Below are 15,547 nucleotides of genomic sequence, written 5' to 3'. Positions count from 1 at the left end.
AGGTCCTGCTGCATTAATGATAGACAAATGGTTTCTTGTACCATGACCTTTCTTCTCTCCATCTGACCCCCAAAGAGACAATGACTAACCTTGCTTCTCCCAAGAACACTCTTTCTCCAACAGCAGTATCTTTCAATTATTGGTTGCGTCCAAGTGGAGAAAAGAGGCGTGCACCAAATACCCATGATGAGTTTTCCCAATCCTCAGCCATGACCAACACGGAACCAAGCACATAGCAACTGGGATCTAGAAGTGTTTGTGTACAGGCCATGGCAGCCAGATGGACGGAAGGGGGTTGCAGAGGAGCTGCCTGACCCACAAAAGACTGGAAGCCACAGCAATGCAACAGATATTGGCCATGTATACTCCAATTCTGCAGGAAGTAGAGGCAGTTGAATTAGGGGAATTTACCACAATGATGGATAGGCTGAAGCAGCACTTATGAGGCAGTGCATACCACTTTTCCCTTGAGGATCTGCTTGTCTGAAATCCACAACACCAAGCAGAAGGAGGGTAAGTCAGTTGCTGATTATCGTACATGTCTTCCAGATCACTTTGGCATTGACACAGAAAATGAAGCTTACAGTGACCTGTTAAAGACTGCCCTGGTGAATAATCTCCATCCAGACCTCAGAAACTGTGTCATGGTTACCTGTGTTGGCTGGGAAACTCAACCCATTGTAACTGTCTTGACACATGTCCTGCATGCTGAGAGGAATAAGGTAGATTCATGTTTTATCAACAGGGGGGCCCACAACATTAAGGAAAACACTGGGAGAACAACAAAGGGAACAGGAGATGGGTTTCACGTCCGGTGCCTCAAGAGCAGTACAGCAGCACTGATGGCCACAAGCTGAGGTGCTACAGATGTGAAGTCTTTGGACATATGGCATGTGATTGTGCTACTCCTTGGATTGATGAACATGAGGGACAAGATCAAGAGGATTGTTGGTGATGCAGACATAGGAGACAGGTCAGAGCATTGAGCAGCACACAGACAGAAACACTGACCCAGGACTTCCACCGTGCTTTGGCATCTGGCAAAAATAGGAGCCTTGCGTATCTGATCCACAAGCTTCCAGACTGACGGAGCTGAGACGGAATCAATCTGCATCGCAGCAAAGCCAGTGGAAGTTAATACATAGACTAGAGCGTAATCTATTTGCTCCATCTACCGTGACAGTTCGAAACCAGACCACACATGGATCTGGTGGAAATTAGGAGTTACAGACAAATGATGACATTGACAAACCAGTTGTTGCATACCAACAATTTGTTAAGTTAACACTAGATTCCAAGACACCCCTATAGTAAACCTTAAGGTACAGGGCGTTAATTTGACATTCGTTATAGAATCAGGAGCAGAGGTTTTAGGCTCCTGAATGTTTGCAATGTGTGTCACATGTCTCACCAAGAACAAGAGATTACACAAATGACCATGTAAAAGACAGTCAGCCCAGAGGCCATTCAAGGCATTGCTCCTGACATTAAGTCACTCATAGATCAAAATGCCACTGTGGAATGCTCTAATTCACCCTCCATCTTGCTTGAAAGGAACTCAAAGGGGGGCTGGGGACCAGTTTAAGTCCTAAGGGAGTACAATACCCAATCCCCCCAGTGTCATCCAGCTTTCTATGTGCTATGTCAGTCTTTTCTGAGTTTGTATCTGTCCTTTTTTTATCTTGGTTTTTAGTATATAATAGTTATAATTTTATCATAGGGTCAGAGTCAGCCTAGCTATGGTGTTGAAAAGAAATCTGGGATTGTTTTTATTTTCCTCAATTAATGATGAATAATAGTTTGCTCTGGCATGGAGGAGGGCCTTTCTATACATATTATGATTGTCCTGCCAGAATAAACAGAACTCTTTCAAGTTGGTTGAATGCCAATTTCTTTCAAAAATGTTTTTTCTTTCAAAAAATTTCGCGGTTTGTTTCAATTTGCGGATCTGGGGGTTAAACCATGGAGCTAATTTTTTTTGTTTCATTATTTTCTTCTTGAAAGGTGCAACGTAGTCGAGACCTGATGGCAGTGAGCCAGTAGCACTATCAATGAGACAATCAATTTGAAAATTATTTAAATTAGTAAAAGCATTCTCAGTCAAATTGAGACATGGTTAAAGGTAGAAGGAATCAATTAAATTTAGCTACTGCACCATCAGACAGACATCTCGTATAGTAACTCCTATCTATGATGATGCAGAGGACCACATCGCACTCCTGACACTTCCAGAGAGAGGCCTGATTCTTCTGCCTGCTCTGCTTGCAGTGAACACAGAGTTTACATCCATATGAGGCCCTGCTGCTTGTTTCAGTTTGCGGATCTGGAGGTTAAACCAAGAGCTAGTTTTCGTTGTTTCAGTATTTTCTTCTTGAAGGGTGCAACAGTGTCGAGAGCTGATCGCAGTGAGCCAGTAGCATTATCAACGAGATAGTCAATTTAAGTTAGTAGGAGTATTCTCAGTGGCTGTAAGACATGGTGATGATGTCAATGCAGAAGGAATCGGTTTCTTAAATTTAGCCACTGCTGAATCAGATAAACATCTAGAATAGTAACTCTTACTGAGAGGCTTGTAGTCGAGTAATAAAAAATTGAAAGCTATTAAATAATGGTCTGACAAAGCAAGAATCTCAGGAAAGACTAATAAATCTTCAATATCGATGCCGTATGCAAGGACTAGATCGAGGGTGTGATTGTAGTGGTGTGTGGGTTTATGTACACACTGACTGAAGCCAATTGAATCCAAAAGCGTGGAGAAAGCAAAACTAAGGCTATCACTATTAATATCCATGTGAATGTTAAAATCCCCTACGATAATAATTTTGTCTGATTTAAGCACTAAACTTGATATAAGCTCAGATAATTCAGATAGAAATTCAGAGTATGGGCCGGGGGCGCGGTACACTTTAACAAATACAATTGGCTGTAGTTTTCCAGGATGAGTGAGAAAGACTAAGTAAAAAGGCTTTCAAATGAACTATAGTTTAGCTTAGCCTTAGTGTGAATTGCTAAGCTTGAATCAAAAATAGTAGTGACTCCCTCTCCTCGGTCAGTGTCCCGGGCAATGTGACTATTTATATGACCAGGAGGAGTGGATTCATTCAGGCTAACATACTCATCAGGATAAAGTCAGGTCTCAGTGAGGCATAATAAATCCGTATGGTTATCCAATATTAAATCAGTCACTATATGAGCCTTGGTTGATAAGGATCTAACGTTCAAGAGTCCGCATTTAATTCTCCTGTTATGATGCTGTTTGACAGGAGATTAGTCAATTTTTACAAGATTTTCTTGTACAACTCCCCTTTTGTTTATTAGCTTTAAACAAATGAAGTGGTCGGGGGACAGACACCGTTTTTATAACATTTACATTATGGGTGTGTGACTGTGCTGGAGGAAGCTCAGAGAAGCGTGTAAGACTGCGACTCTGCACCCTGGTCCCAGCTCTGGGATGTCATGGCTTTGGGCCTCTAATAAACTCAGCCACATTCCTAGAGAGGAGAGCAGCTCCATCCAAAGTGGGATGGATGCTTTACCTCCGGATAAGACCAGGATTCCCCCAAAAGGAGTGCCAATTATTGACAAAGCCCACATCATTTGCTGGACACCACCACGACAACCAGCAGTTGAGCAATGACGTGCAGCTAAACATGTCATCACTGGTCACATTGCGGAGGGATCCAGAGAAGATTACGGTGTCCGACATCGTCTTTGCGTATTCACACACTGACTCTATGTTAATTTTAGTGAACTCCGTTTGGCCTAACCAGGTGTCATTGCTGCCGACGTGAATGATAGTCTTATCGTATTTATGTTTAGTCTTAGCCAGCAGCTTCAAATTTGAGTCGACGTCACCCGCTCTGACCCCAGGGATACATTTGACTATGGCCGCTGGTGTCACTAACTTCACGTTTCGCAAAATAGAGCTACCAATGACCAGGGTTGTGTCCTCGGCCGGTGTGTCGCTGTGCGGGGAGTACTTATTTGAAACGTGAAGGGGGTTGGGAGGTGTACCGTGGGCTTCGGCTTACTATGCTTCGCTCGGACAGTCACCCAGCCTCCCGGCTGCACAGGGGTTGCCAGGGGACGGCTAGCAGAGGCTATGCTATGTCGGTCCGCACCGGCTATAGGGGGGCTTGCTAACTATCGCAGCTAAAGAGGGATTATCCACGGTGCAGAGCCGCGCTTCCAGATCGCTAAGCCTCGCCTCTGGCGCAGCAAATAAAATACATTAGTTACAGGTACCACTATCACTAAAGGAGGCAGAGGAGTAACTAAACATCTGACACACTGAGCAGGAGAAAGCAGAAGAGGGAGAGGAGCAGGGAGAAGACATCACTAACCAGAGCTAATGCTAAAGAAGCTAACAGTGAGTGAGCGGCTGTGTGAATAAACAGCAAAACCGCTTAGAGGAGAAGACAGCCGTGAGTGATTAAGTAAAACTTCTGTGACTTTTCAGTTACAGACAAATAAAAAGCAGTCGAAGTCAGGAACAAGTTAAAAGATTAGCTGAGAATCGCTCGTAGGAGCAGCTCAGAGATGCTACCGGAGTCACAAAGATGCACCGGAAGTGAGGTAACACGCTTACCCGCAGTACGTCAGCACGTCATAGAAAGCATCCTGACTGGAAACATCACAAACTGGCTAGTTCGTGCACAGCCCAGGACAGGAATGCTCTACAGCGGGTGATTAAAAAAGCCTAGAACATCACTGGTTCCCATCTACAGAGCATCAGTAACAGTGGTGAAGTGAGATGTCTACACAGAGCCCAAAGTATATTAAAAGCCCGTAATTTCCAAGGGCTGTGAGAGTTCTCAACTCCTCCTTGACACCAAAATGATAAGATAGCAAGATTTAGTAAGACCTTTAATTTAATTTCTTCTTAAACCAGGTTTAAGAAAAATGACAATAAATCTACCTTGTATCTTAATCATTTTAGTTATTTTCCTTGCCCGCACTGATGCAAAAATACATTTGCCAGTGATCATTCTAAACTAAATACTACTCCAGTGATGAAATCCGGGTCACAACCATTTTAAGCTCAAAATATAGTTACTTAGTAAAAATAACCTACTGATTTTCCTGATCAGGGAATGGAGTCCCGTGATGTACAGTGATTAAATAAATGTGTCACTGCAATTTTTTGTAGTTTGATGTCCAGTCTTTTTTCTGATTAGAAATCTGCCAAATTGGGTCCTTAATGACATTACTAATTATTATTAATGCCGTCAAACAGGGGCAGTATTGTAGTGTAGTGATTAGCACTGTTGCCTCACAGCAAGTGGGTCTCCAGTTTGAATATGGGTAGGGATGAGGTTCTCAGGGTGTACCCCGCCTCTTGCCCAGTGACAGCTGGGATAGGCTCCAGACCCCCGGGACCCCAAAGAGGACAAGTGGTTTTGGACAATGTATGACTGAATGAATCATTAAAACCCAGTGACATGGCAATTAGACCAATTTTTTTAATATACCCCCTTTTTGTGGATTTTAAGAGAAGATGATTACATAAAATTATTTTAAATATTGATGAGACATGTCTTGTTTTGGGTTTTTTTTTGGGGGGGGGGGGTGAATTGTGATATTAATCGAGTTATAAAAAGTAATCTTCAGAATAATCTATAGGTAAATTGCTAGATAAGTTAACTGACTGAAAAAAAAAAAATCATAAGTTTAATCGAGACAAAAAATAATTGAAAGGTGCCGCCCTAATGCTGAGTCTGAATGTGTGTAGGTCATGATTCATAGTCCAGCATGTGTAAAATGGATGACAATGTCAATTAAACATACCCAGGGTCAGCCAAGGAATACGCAGCACTCTGATAAGCTCTCTGGCTGGTGAACTGTTGGTTGGTCTGGGGTCAGTGGGAAGCTCAAAGTTGAGAATGAACATGATAACCAGTCCATCTTCATTCTTCACTGGAACCACATCTATTGCACAGTGGAAACACACTCCTGCAAGAGAGACACACAGCAGAATGAGAGTTCCTATCAGAGATGTGAGCAGCTTCTGTGTAGAAAGAAAAAAGTCAGTAGATTTATGTCATTCTGAACAACTTGTCTTGATGGTGACATCAGACAGTAGTCTAAATGGTTAAAGTACTGCTTTTTATATCATCAAAGTGTAGACGCCAATTGACATATGCACTATTTTAAAACAATTTATACCCCATTAGGATGACATCTTAAAAATACTATGCTTGTCCATTATTTAACTCTGCCTAATGACGTTTAAGTCCAATGATTCACCTGATGAGTCTGTTACACTGAACAGTTTGCATAGTTTCTAGACAAAAAACGGTTTCATGTATTGTACATTCCATTATATTCATGATATTTAACCAGTTCAGAAGAGTCTTCATGTTGCTGGCAAAGGAGTAGTTTCCCTGGAGTGGTGCATTGCCCAAGGGTAAAACAGTAAAGTAGAGAAAACCATGGCCAACACTGTAAAAAACAAATCTTGAAAAAAATCTAGAAATACAGCACTAGCACAGAAGATCTCTACAGTCAGCACAGTTTCAAGATTTGTGCCACCAATTCAGTATCGGTGCTGACTGTAAATTCCTGTCAAGAGCTGCTAACTTGAACTTCCACGGCAATGTATATGGACGATTACTGCCAAAACTCTTTGAACACCAAAATAAAGTCATCATTGAGTCAAAGTAAATGTTTGTATCAAGTTTGATGAAATTTGTTGAGATATCACTTTCACGAGTATGGGACAAATGCAATGTCACTGTGACTTTGATCTCTGTCCAACAAAAATCTAATCAGTTCATACTTCAGTCTGCTTGGATGTCTGTGCCAAATTTGGAGAAATGACCTCAAGATGTTCTTGAGATATTGTATTCACAAGAATGACACTGATGAAATTACAGTGAGCTTAACCTTTTATCACCAAAGTCTAACCCAATCATCCTTGAATCCAAATGATTGTTTGTGCCAAATTGGAAAAAAAATCCCTCAAGGTTTTCTCAGGACATTGTGTTCACAAGAATAAGACAGACAAGGTCACAGGGGCCTTAACCTCTGACCTATGACCACCAAAATCTTATAAGCTCATCATTAAATCCAGGTAAATTTTTGTGTCAAATTTGAACAGATTCCATTGAGACGTTCTTGAGATATCACGTTCACAAGAATGTGCCAGATGGACAGGAGGATGAATGTCTGTATGTACATATGGATGGAAGGACAACCTGAAAAACATGAAAAAAAAAAACCAACAATAAAACAAAAAGAAATGCCTCCGTCCTCAGTGATCGCTGGCACAGAGGCATTAAAACATCTTTACCACAATCATTTATCCAATAATAGACCCTGAAAGTCCCCTTAGAACCCCAATGGGGCATTGGGGTTTTAATGATTTCTCTTTATGGTGTTTATAATTGAAGGTGGTATAAAGCACAAGTGTGTAATTTTTATCAATCTCCTGTCAAAATGATGAGAGCAGTGTCATTTTTGTTTAATGTAGACCTTTTATTTGCATGCTCTTTGAGGGTGCATGATGATGACTCAGACACATACTTCAGACTTAGGTCATGGTGACTTGAATTGGACTCTTCTTTGCTCACTCAGACTTTGAATTGGACTGTGGAGTTGGTGACTCGACTACCCACCAAAACTGCCAAAGTTGTAACACAAGCAAGAAAATATGAAATCACTTTGCCACTCTTACGCTAATTTATGAGTGATGCATGGATGAGGGAATGATGAATTATGGCTGGCAGTGACAGTCCAGACAAAGTGATCACCAGTATACATGAAAGTCTTCTCAGCCTCTTTACTCATTCCAAAGCTTTTTTACTTTCTATGTCGAGTTCATTCGTGCTTGACACTAGTGAACAGCATTAACAAATCCAGCAACACACTGTAAAATTAGCTGTTAAAATATTGCTATTTATCACTAACATCCTCTGCATTGATTATGAATATCATCAACAACATCCTGATTAAGCTGTAGAAAAAGCCACACACAAAAATATTTACCTTCTGCAATGTGCAGAAAACTATCAATGGAAAATACCTAACAATGAAGACAAGTTTTTCTTTAGATGGCAAGGGAAGCAACTGAAAATCCTGCATGGCATAGCTTTCAAGCTTGTTATTCTTTCATCTACTACTTCCTGGCTGAAGTATTGTTATGCATAGTTTTCCTGATTTGTCTTTACCTTTTTTATCTTCCATTGGCATATGCTTATTGTACCATCACAAAAAGGATGTGGCCAGAAGCGGAACATGCTTCAATCTCCATTTTCAACCTCGAGGGCAGTCCAGCTTTGTACTCTTTGCTATGCATTATATTTGACATAATTAATCCAGAATTCCAAACACTGTCCACATACATTTTTTGTGTACATAAATGAGCGCCTAAGGAAAAGAGGGCTGAACTGCTACCTGCCATGAGAGAAGCCAGAGCAAAGGGTAACTATGCCATAATCAGCTATGATAGGCCAAAGACACACTGGATCATCCTAGTTAAGGGACATTGAAAGACAGGTAACCATAAGACTGTCAGTCAGTCATTTTCTGTAACAGCTTGTAAGGGTCACGGGGCAGCTGGAGTCAATCCCAGCCGTCATCGGGCGGAAGGCGGGGTACACCCTGGACAGGTCGCCAGACTATCGCAGGGCTGACACATATAGACAGACAACCATACACACTCACAGTCACACCTAAGAGCAATATAGAGTCACCAATCTACCTGAGCTGCATGTCTGGGGGAGGAAGCCGGAGACCCCGGAGAGAACCCATGCAGACACGGGGAGAACAACACCGTGCTGCCCCACCATAAGACTGTAAAGTCTGTAATTTAAGATTGTGATTTTAATATGCCATAAACTGTATGTCTATTAAATTGTCAAAGAAAGGACTTACAATTGCCCATCTTAACATTTGTAGCCTAAAAAACAAGCTGTAAGACCTAAGTTTTGTGTTGCAGGAAAATAATGTGCATATAATGGTTATATCAGTAGTTGAAAACAGCAGAGAAATATTTAATATAGTATTTTTTTTCTCAAAAAATGTCAGGAGTCATTTGACATTATTGGCATAATACTTAAAATAACAGTTGGGTTGATAAGACAGAAAATGCAAGCAATTTTGTACATGACTTTTAGATACATTTTTAAAAACAAAACTGTAAAAAGGAAGTTACTTTCTGTGAAATAAAGTTTTTCCCCTTTTTTAAAGTGAATAATTTTAATAAGTTTGAGAGAAAAACTATATAGTGGCCTTCTTCCAGAGCACTTTGTGAGAGAATAATGTAATAAACCTGTAATCAACCTTCCTTACAGATCTGAGTGGGACATTTTGTCAGCTGAAACTGGTATTTCAAAAGATTTCCTCAGATATATTAATTAATTATTAACAAATTTAGGCATGGCCTAAATATGTGTAGTCTCGCTTATTTTAACTTCACTCTCACATCTGTAGTCCATTGAAAAAGATATTTTAAAAAGTTTGGGGCAGAAATATGTCTAGTTTAGTCTAGTTTCACTTCACTTTCACATCACATTCACATTATTTCTTTCAAGATAAGAATGCATCCCATGTATGTTGATTTATACACAAATCAAGATGCGGAAAGTGCAGACATTTTTATTGTGGAATGAGCAAAGATTCAAACCACTAACATGTTGGTACAAATGAGAATGGAACTCTTAATCTTTGCATTAAAGGGGTCCTATTATGCTCATTTCTTCTTCTCTTGCCGACTTCATCTGCAAACACTTGTGGCGAGGAGGGGGCGAATATAAGAATAATATTATTACCAAAAAAAAAAGGAAAAAGGGGCTCGGGTGAGTGAATATAAGAATAATATTACCAAAAAAAAGAAAAAGGGGTTCGACAACGTCACCCTGGGAATTTCATCCAGAGAATTCATTTTATAACTTAAGGCACACAGGTTTGTTAACTCAAAGGCAGGAGACGTGGTTCCAAAAATTAAAACACATTTTATTAAATAATTCTTGTTAAAAGCACTGGTCAACTATTCACACAGTAAGGGGGGAGGGAGAAAAACTTAATCGGGACTGAGGCCTAGTGGATGAACGAGAGCTAGTGCAGGGGAGGGATCCACCAAAAAAATAAATAAATAAAATAAAAGGAATCAACTTAAATCACCAGGCACATGTGACAGACACACTCAGTGAAGAAACCCACTCCCAGGGACACAGCAGACAAGGGAGACCACTACCAACACCAGCACCGCCATCACCGGCCTTCAGCAACTGCAAACAAGGGAAATTAAAGAAATTAGTGGGGTTACCACAGAACAATACAAAGCAAAGAAATAAATCAGAATCTAACAAAAATTATAATTAAAGGGGCAGGTCGCAAGCTTAAACTTAAAATATATCAATCAATAACTGCCCAAGCAGAACTTAAATATAACCAATCATAAACAAAAGGAAAGCGAAAGAAAAGAAAACAAAACCCAACAATGAACGAATTACATATAGAAGATCTTTCGATTTAACCTAATTAACAAATTAATTACATCAGTAGTCAAAATCAGGATTAATCAAAAGAAAAAAAATACAAATTAACCCATGCAACTAATCCAAAAGTAACAGAACGTAACCCGCACATTTACACACACGTTTACACACGTACATACAATATTTAAATTTGTGCTTCGCCCGTCGCGTGTGGCAGAGCAGCCGTCACGCACAGGACGTTTGAACAAGCATTTAAGCCTGTGCAGTGGAAGCCAAGCAGCAACAGGGCCAAGCAGAGGCGGTGGAGACGAGCAGCAGCGGAGACAAAAAAACCCAAAACAAAACAGAACAAAACAGCAGCGGCCCCGATCAGCTGGTTACATTAACACCTAGCCAAGAAAAATACTATTAGCATGGCTAAATGACTGAACATGATGCGGTGCGCGCTACGAGACACAAATACCTTTTCGGTCACAGCCGGCACACACACAGACACACACGAGAGAAGGGAGGGAGAGAGAGGAGTCCGGGCAGCGACCAGCGTTTACCTGTGACCACACTAGCATTAGCCAATTTAGTAGCATCAACCATACCGCAGAGAGAGAGAGGACACTTACCACGACCAACAAATGCAGCAGCACCTACACGGGGCACGGAGCAGCGCACAGGCAATCGCCCTACAACACAACACCAATGCCGTAAGCACACAAACAACCTGCAAGGTGAAGCAGCGTGCAGCCATACCTGTCGGCCGAGCGACCTCCGGCACGGAAGTAACGCACCGGTGATGACGGAGAGAGGCGCAAAAGGAAGAACTGGTGGGAGGAAGGCCACTTTTATACCAGCCCACCTCATCACGGCCACCAGCTGCGCTCATTACCAGCAGCGGCAAATGACAGCGGATAAACACCTCTATGCTGCTACATACTCATGTTCTTTAACTGCATAACACTAACCCGGCTTCTTCTCTGGAACATTTGTTCTACCTTTTTTTTCGCAGTTTTCCCTGATTGTGGCTATGCATGGTCAGTGTTGGGGGTAACGAGTTACAAAGTAACGAATTACTGTAACGATATTACTTTTTTGGGTAACGAAGTAAAGTAACGCATTACTCTAAAAATATCGGTAACTACACTACTTTACTAGACACAGGAACGCGCTTTCCTGCGTTACCTAGGCCGTGTTTGCCTGTGCTGTGTCTGTCTGTTTAAGTGGCGCAGGAATTATGTGCGTGCTGCGGCTGCTGTCTGTGTGCGTGCGCGACGCGTGCTGCATAGGGAGGGGCGAGTGACGTTGCTGCCGGTACGAACAGGAGAGAGGGAAATGGAGACGGAGACGGAGACTGAGACGGAGACGGAGACTGGGGGGTTCGGCCAGTGGCGATATTCCCACTATTTTCAATTTATAGCTCGAAAGGACAAAAATATTCGAGTGAAATGCACTCTGTGCCCAGGCGACAGGCTCCTTTCAACTGCTGCAAAGTCAATGAGCAACCTGTCCAAGCATTTGTCAGCCCAGCATGGCAACTCAAAACTTGTGGCAAAAAATCCTTGCCGGTCATCTGCAGGAGTCGATGAGCAGCCGACCCCGCCTAAACAGGCCAAGCTTTTTTCAAGTGTTGGAGCACAGAAGCAGGTAACACAGAAAGACATTAACAGGCTGGTTGCAGGGTTCATTGTAGAAGACGTGCTTCCCCTGTCGACGATTGAATCGCCCAGGTTTCACAAAATACTAGATAAAATACCCGCGACTCGCAAGCCAGTGTCCGACAGGAAAACATTTTCCCGTTACCTGGACAAGTGTTATTCCGACATGGAATCAAACCTCAAAAGAACCTTTGAGTCCCTGGATCATGTGTCCACCACCGCAGATATCTGGTCCGCCAATAATAAAAGTTGTTTAGGAATGACGGCGCATTGGATAGACAGCATTAGTTTTAAACGTGAAAAGGCTGCTCTTTGCTGCAAGAGAGTGAGAGGAAGACACACGTACGATGTCATAGCTTGCGAGATGGAGGGGGTTCATTCAGCGTTTGGGCTATCACATAAAGTAACAGCATGTGTCACTGATAATGGCAGCAATTTTTCAAAAGCCTTTAGAATGTTTGAATCCCACCCTGATGGTTCTGACTCTGACGAGCCACCTGATGATGAAGAGGAGGACGTCACTTTTACTGATGTTGCTGAAGCACTCTCCACAGGATCAGACGAGACATTTTCACTGCCACCTCATCTGCGCTGTGCATCACATACACTCAATCAGATCTCAAAAAATGACCTGGAGAAATGGCTGACCAGTAACAATGACTGTAAATCAGTTTACAGAAGTGCTCTTGCCAAGTGTACAGCACTCTGGACAAAAGCTAGTCGCTCTACTGTGGCCTCAGACCAGATTGAGGATGTGCTGAAAAGAAAGCTCCTCATACCCACTGCTACACGCTGGAACTCGACTCATGACGCCTTATCTCAGAACAGAAATCCCAATCAGAGATTTAAACACCATTTTTTCTAGACTGGGTCTTAAGGGCATTACTGAGCGAGAGTATCAGTTCCTGAAGGAATATTGTGCAATGACAAGACCTCTTGCTGCTGCATTAGATATACTACAAGGAGAAGATGATTGCTACTACGGCACCCTCCTGCCAACCTTGGAGATTCTCATGTCAAAGTTGCTTGCCTTGAAGGATGGCCTTTCCCAGATGACAGCTGGTATGCCTGGTGCTATTTTACAGGTAAACACATATTGAATAATAACATGAATAGGCCCTACCCTAACCCCTTACATAATATCTTGCAGTGTAGGCTATAGGCCTAGAATGTAATATAGCTGATTTAGCCCAGATTTATGAGGCTGTAAAAGCTGTTAATTTAACTGTATATGTTTGTCTAATGTAGCCTACTATTTTCTATCACAGGCAATCAAAGACAGATTTGCATCTGTCTTGGACAGCAAGGATGCTCTGATGGCTGCTGCCACATCACCCAAATTCAAGCTCCGCTGGCTCAAAGATGAGAAGAGAAGAGATGCTGTCCAAACCATGCTGATTTCTGAATGTCGTGCCCGGACTCCTCCTGAAGAGCCACTGATGAAACCAGCAGATCAGAGCCCTGCTACCTCCAGTCACAATGGCTTTTTTGATTTTGAAGATGACATTTCCTACACAGCAGAGACTAAAGTTATGGAGTACTTCAAAACACCTGGATCCGGCTGGGAGGTTCTCTCCAGGTTCCCCAGGATTAAGGAAATCGCAAAGCAGTACAACACTCCAATACCGTCAAGTGCACCGGTCGAAAGGCTTTTCAGCCTGGGCAGTATTGTTCTGACCCCAAGAAGGAACAGGCTGTCAGATAAAAGATTTGAAAGACTTTTACTCATGCGATACAATTGTTATTTTGAAGAATAGAGAGAAAAATTAATTGAGTGGGATAAAGTTGCACTTCCTGTTCTCTCTGTTGCATTTTATGTTTCCTGCATTGTGATAATTGCAACACACAATGTTTCATTAATAGGTTCAAGAGTTTGTGACAGCTGTCAGATAAAAGATTTGAAAGACTTTTACTTGTGTGATATAATCGTTATTTTGAAGAATAGAGAGAAAAATTAATTGAGTGGGATAAAGTTGCACTTCTGTTCTCTCTGTTGCACTTTTGTTGCACTTTATGTTTCCTGCATTGTGATAATTGCAACACAATATTTCATTAATAGGTACAAGAGTTTGTGACGGCTGTCAGATAAAAGATTTGAAAGACTTTTACTTATGCGATTTTGAAGAATAGAGAGAAAAATTAATTGAGTGGGATAAAGTTGCACTTCCTGTTCTCTTTGTTGCACTTTATGTTTCCTGCATTGTGATAACTGCAACACACAATATTTCATTAATGGTTCAAGAGTTTGTGACTTATAAACACTAAGTGTTGATAGAGCTATGATGTTTGTCCTGTATCTACTCGGTAAATTAAGAAATGGGAAAGTAAAGTAATAAGTAGTGAAGTTACTTTTCAAATTCAGTAACTAGTAAAGTAATTTCATTACAATTTACAGAAGTAACTAGTAATAAGTAACTAATTACTTTTTTTGAGTAACTTCCCCAACACTGCGCATGGTGATGGTTGTGCTGGTGCTGTGATCCTGCCTCTGGCGGTGTTTGTGTTGTGACTGCATTAATGCAGTACCTCAGCATGGATCGTGGTCATGGTTGTGCTGTTGCTGTTGCTGTGGTCCTATCTGTGGCTGTGCCTGTGTCATGGGCCTTGGCTCCACTGACAGTGTGATCCTGCACGACCCCAAAAACTACTGCCTTTATTATTAGTCATGCCCCCACTGCTATTATACACTGACTGTGACTGTTATCGCCAGCTACAATATTTGCATGTAACATTACATGCTGTCACGAAATACATTTATTAATCCTTATGTCTATTACTTTTGTTTATGTGTTTATGTCTGTTACTATTGTTATATGTTATGATATTGTTAATATCGTCGTTGCTGTACATCTCTATTATGGAAATAAACACCTACCTCAAAGCTTAATAAAGCTGTGAGAAAAGTAATGAAAAATGAAATAAGAAAAAACTCAAACAAGCTGCAGCAGCAAAGTCTTATGAAGGAGAGAGACCTTCCTTTGGCTTGGACTTTAGGCTGTATTACTTGGAGACGAAGCATAACAGGGCCCCTTTAAAAGACAAATAACTGTCCACTCCTGGATGGTTATTGCTCATAGCAGGTTTTGACTGGATGTATTATGAACATTATGAAGTTACTTTTTAATTAAGTGAATACACTGGGTATTTGAGATTTGCCACCAGAGGTTGTGAATTTTAGTTTTATTTATAATAAATGAATTAATAAAGTAGCACTAGATGGCAGTCTCAGAAGGAGAATGCAGAGAATGGGAAATTAAAATAACCTAAAATATTGACAATTTCACTGTTATGAATACAATCCTGAAATAAATCACACCCACCTGTTGGTTTCTAATAATAATAATAATACATTTTATTTAAAAGCACCTTTCTTGACATTCAAGGACACTTTACAGGGTGAGTAAAACACAAACAAAAAATAACACAGAATACATAAAAGAACAGTAACTAAAATAACACATC

At 41.2% G+C, this 15,547-nt stretch overlaps 1 pseudogene; it reads left to right on the top strand.

The window, feature by feature from the left end:
• Positions 1 to 923: 923 nt before the first annotated feature.
• On the top strand, positions 924 to 13,842 carry LOC148186394 (uncharacterized; annotated as a pseudogene).
• Positions 13,843 to 15,547: the final 1,705 nt, after the last annotated feature.

This window comes from Plectropomus leopardus, chromosome 19, assembly GCF_026936395.1.
Source record: "Plectropomus leopardus strain MGB_pleo_1.0 chromosome 19, ASM2693639v1, whole genome shotgun sequence".
Taxonomy (NCBI): domain Eukaryota; kingdom Metazoa; phylum Chordata; class Actinopteri; order Perciformes; family Serranidae; genus Plectropomus; species Plectropomus leopardus.
The sequence above is the reverse complement of the archived record's forward strand: the minus strand, read 5'-3'. Positions and strand labels throughout refer to the sequence as shown.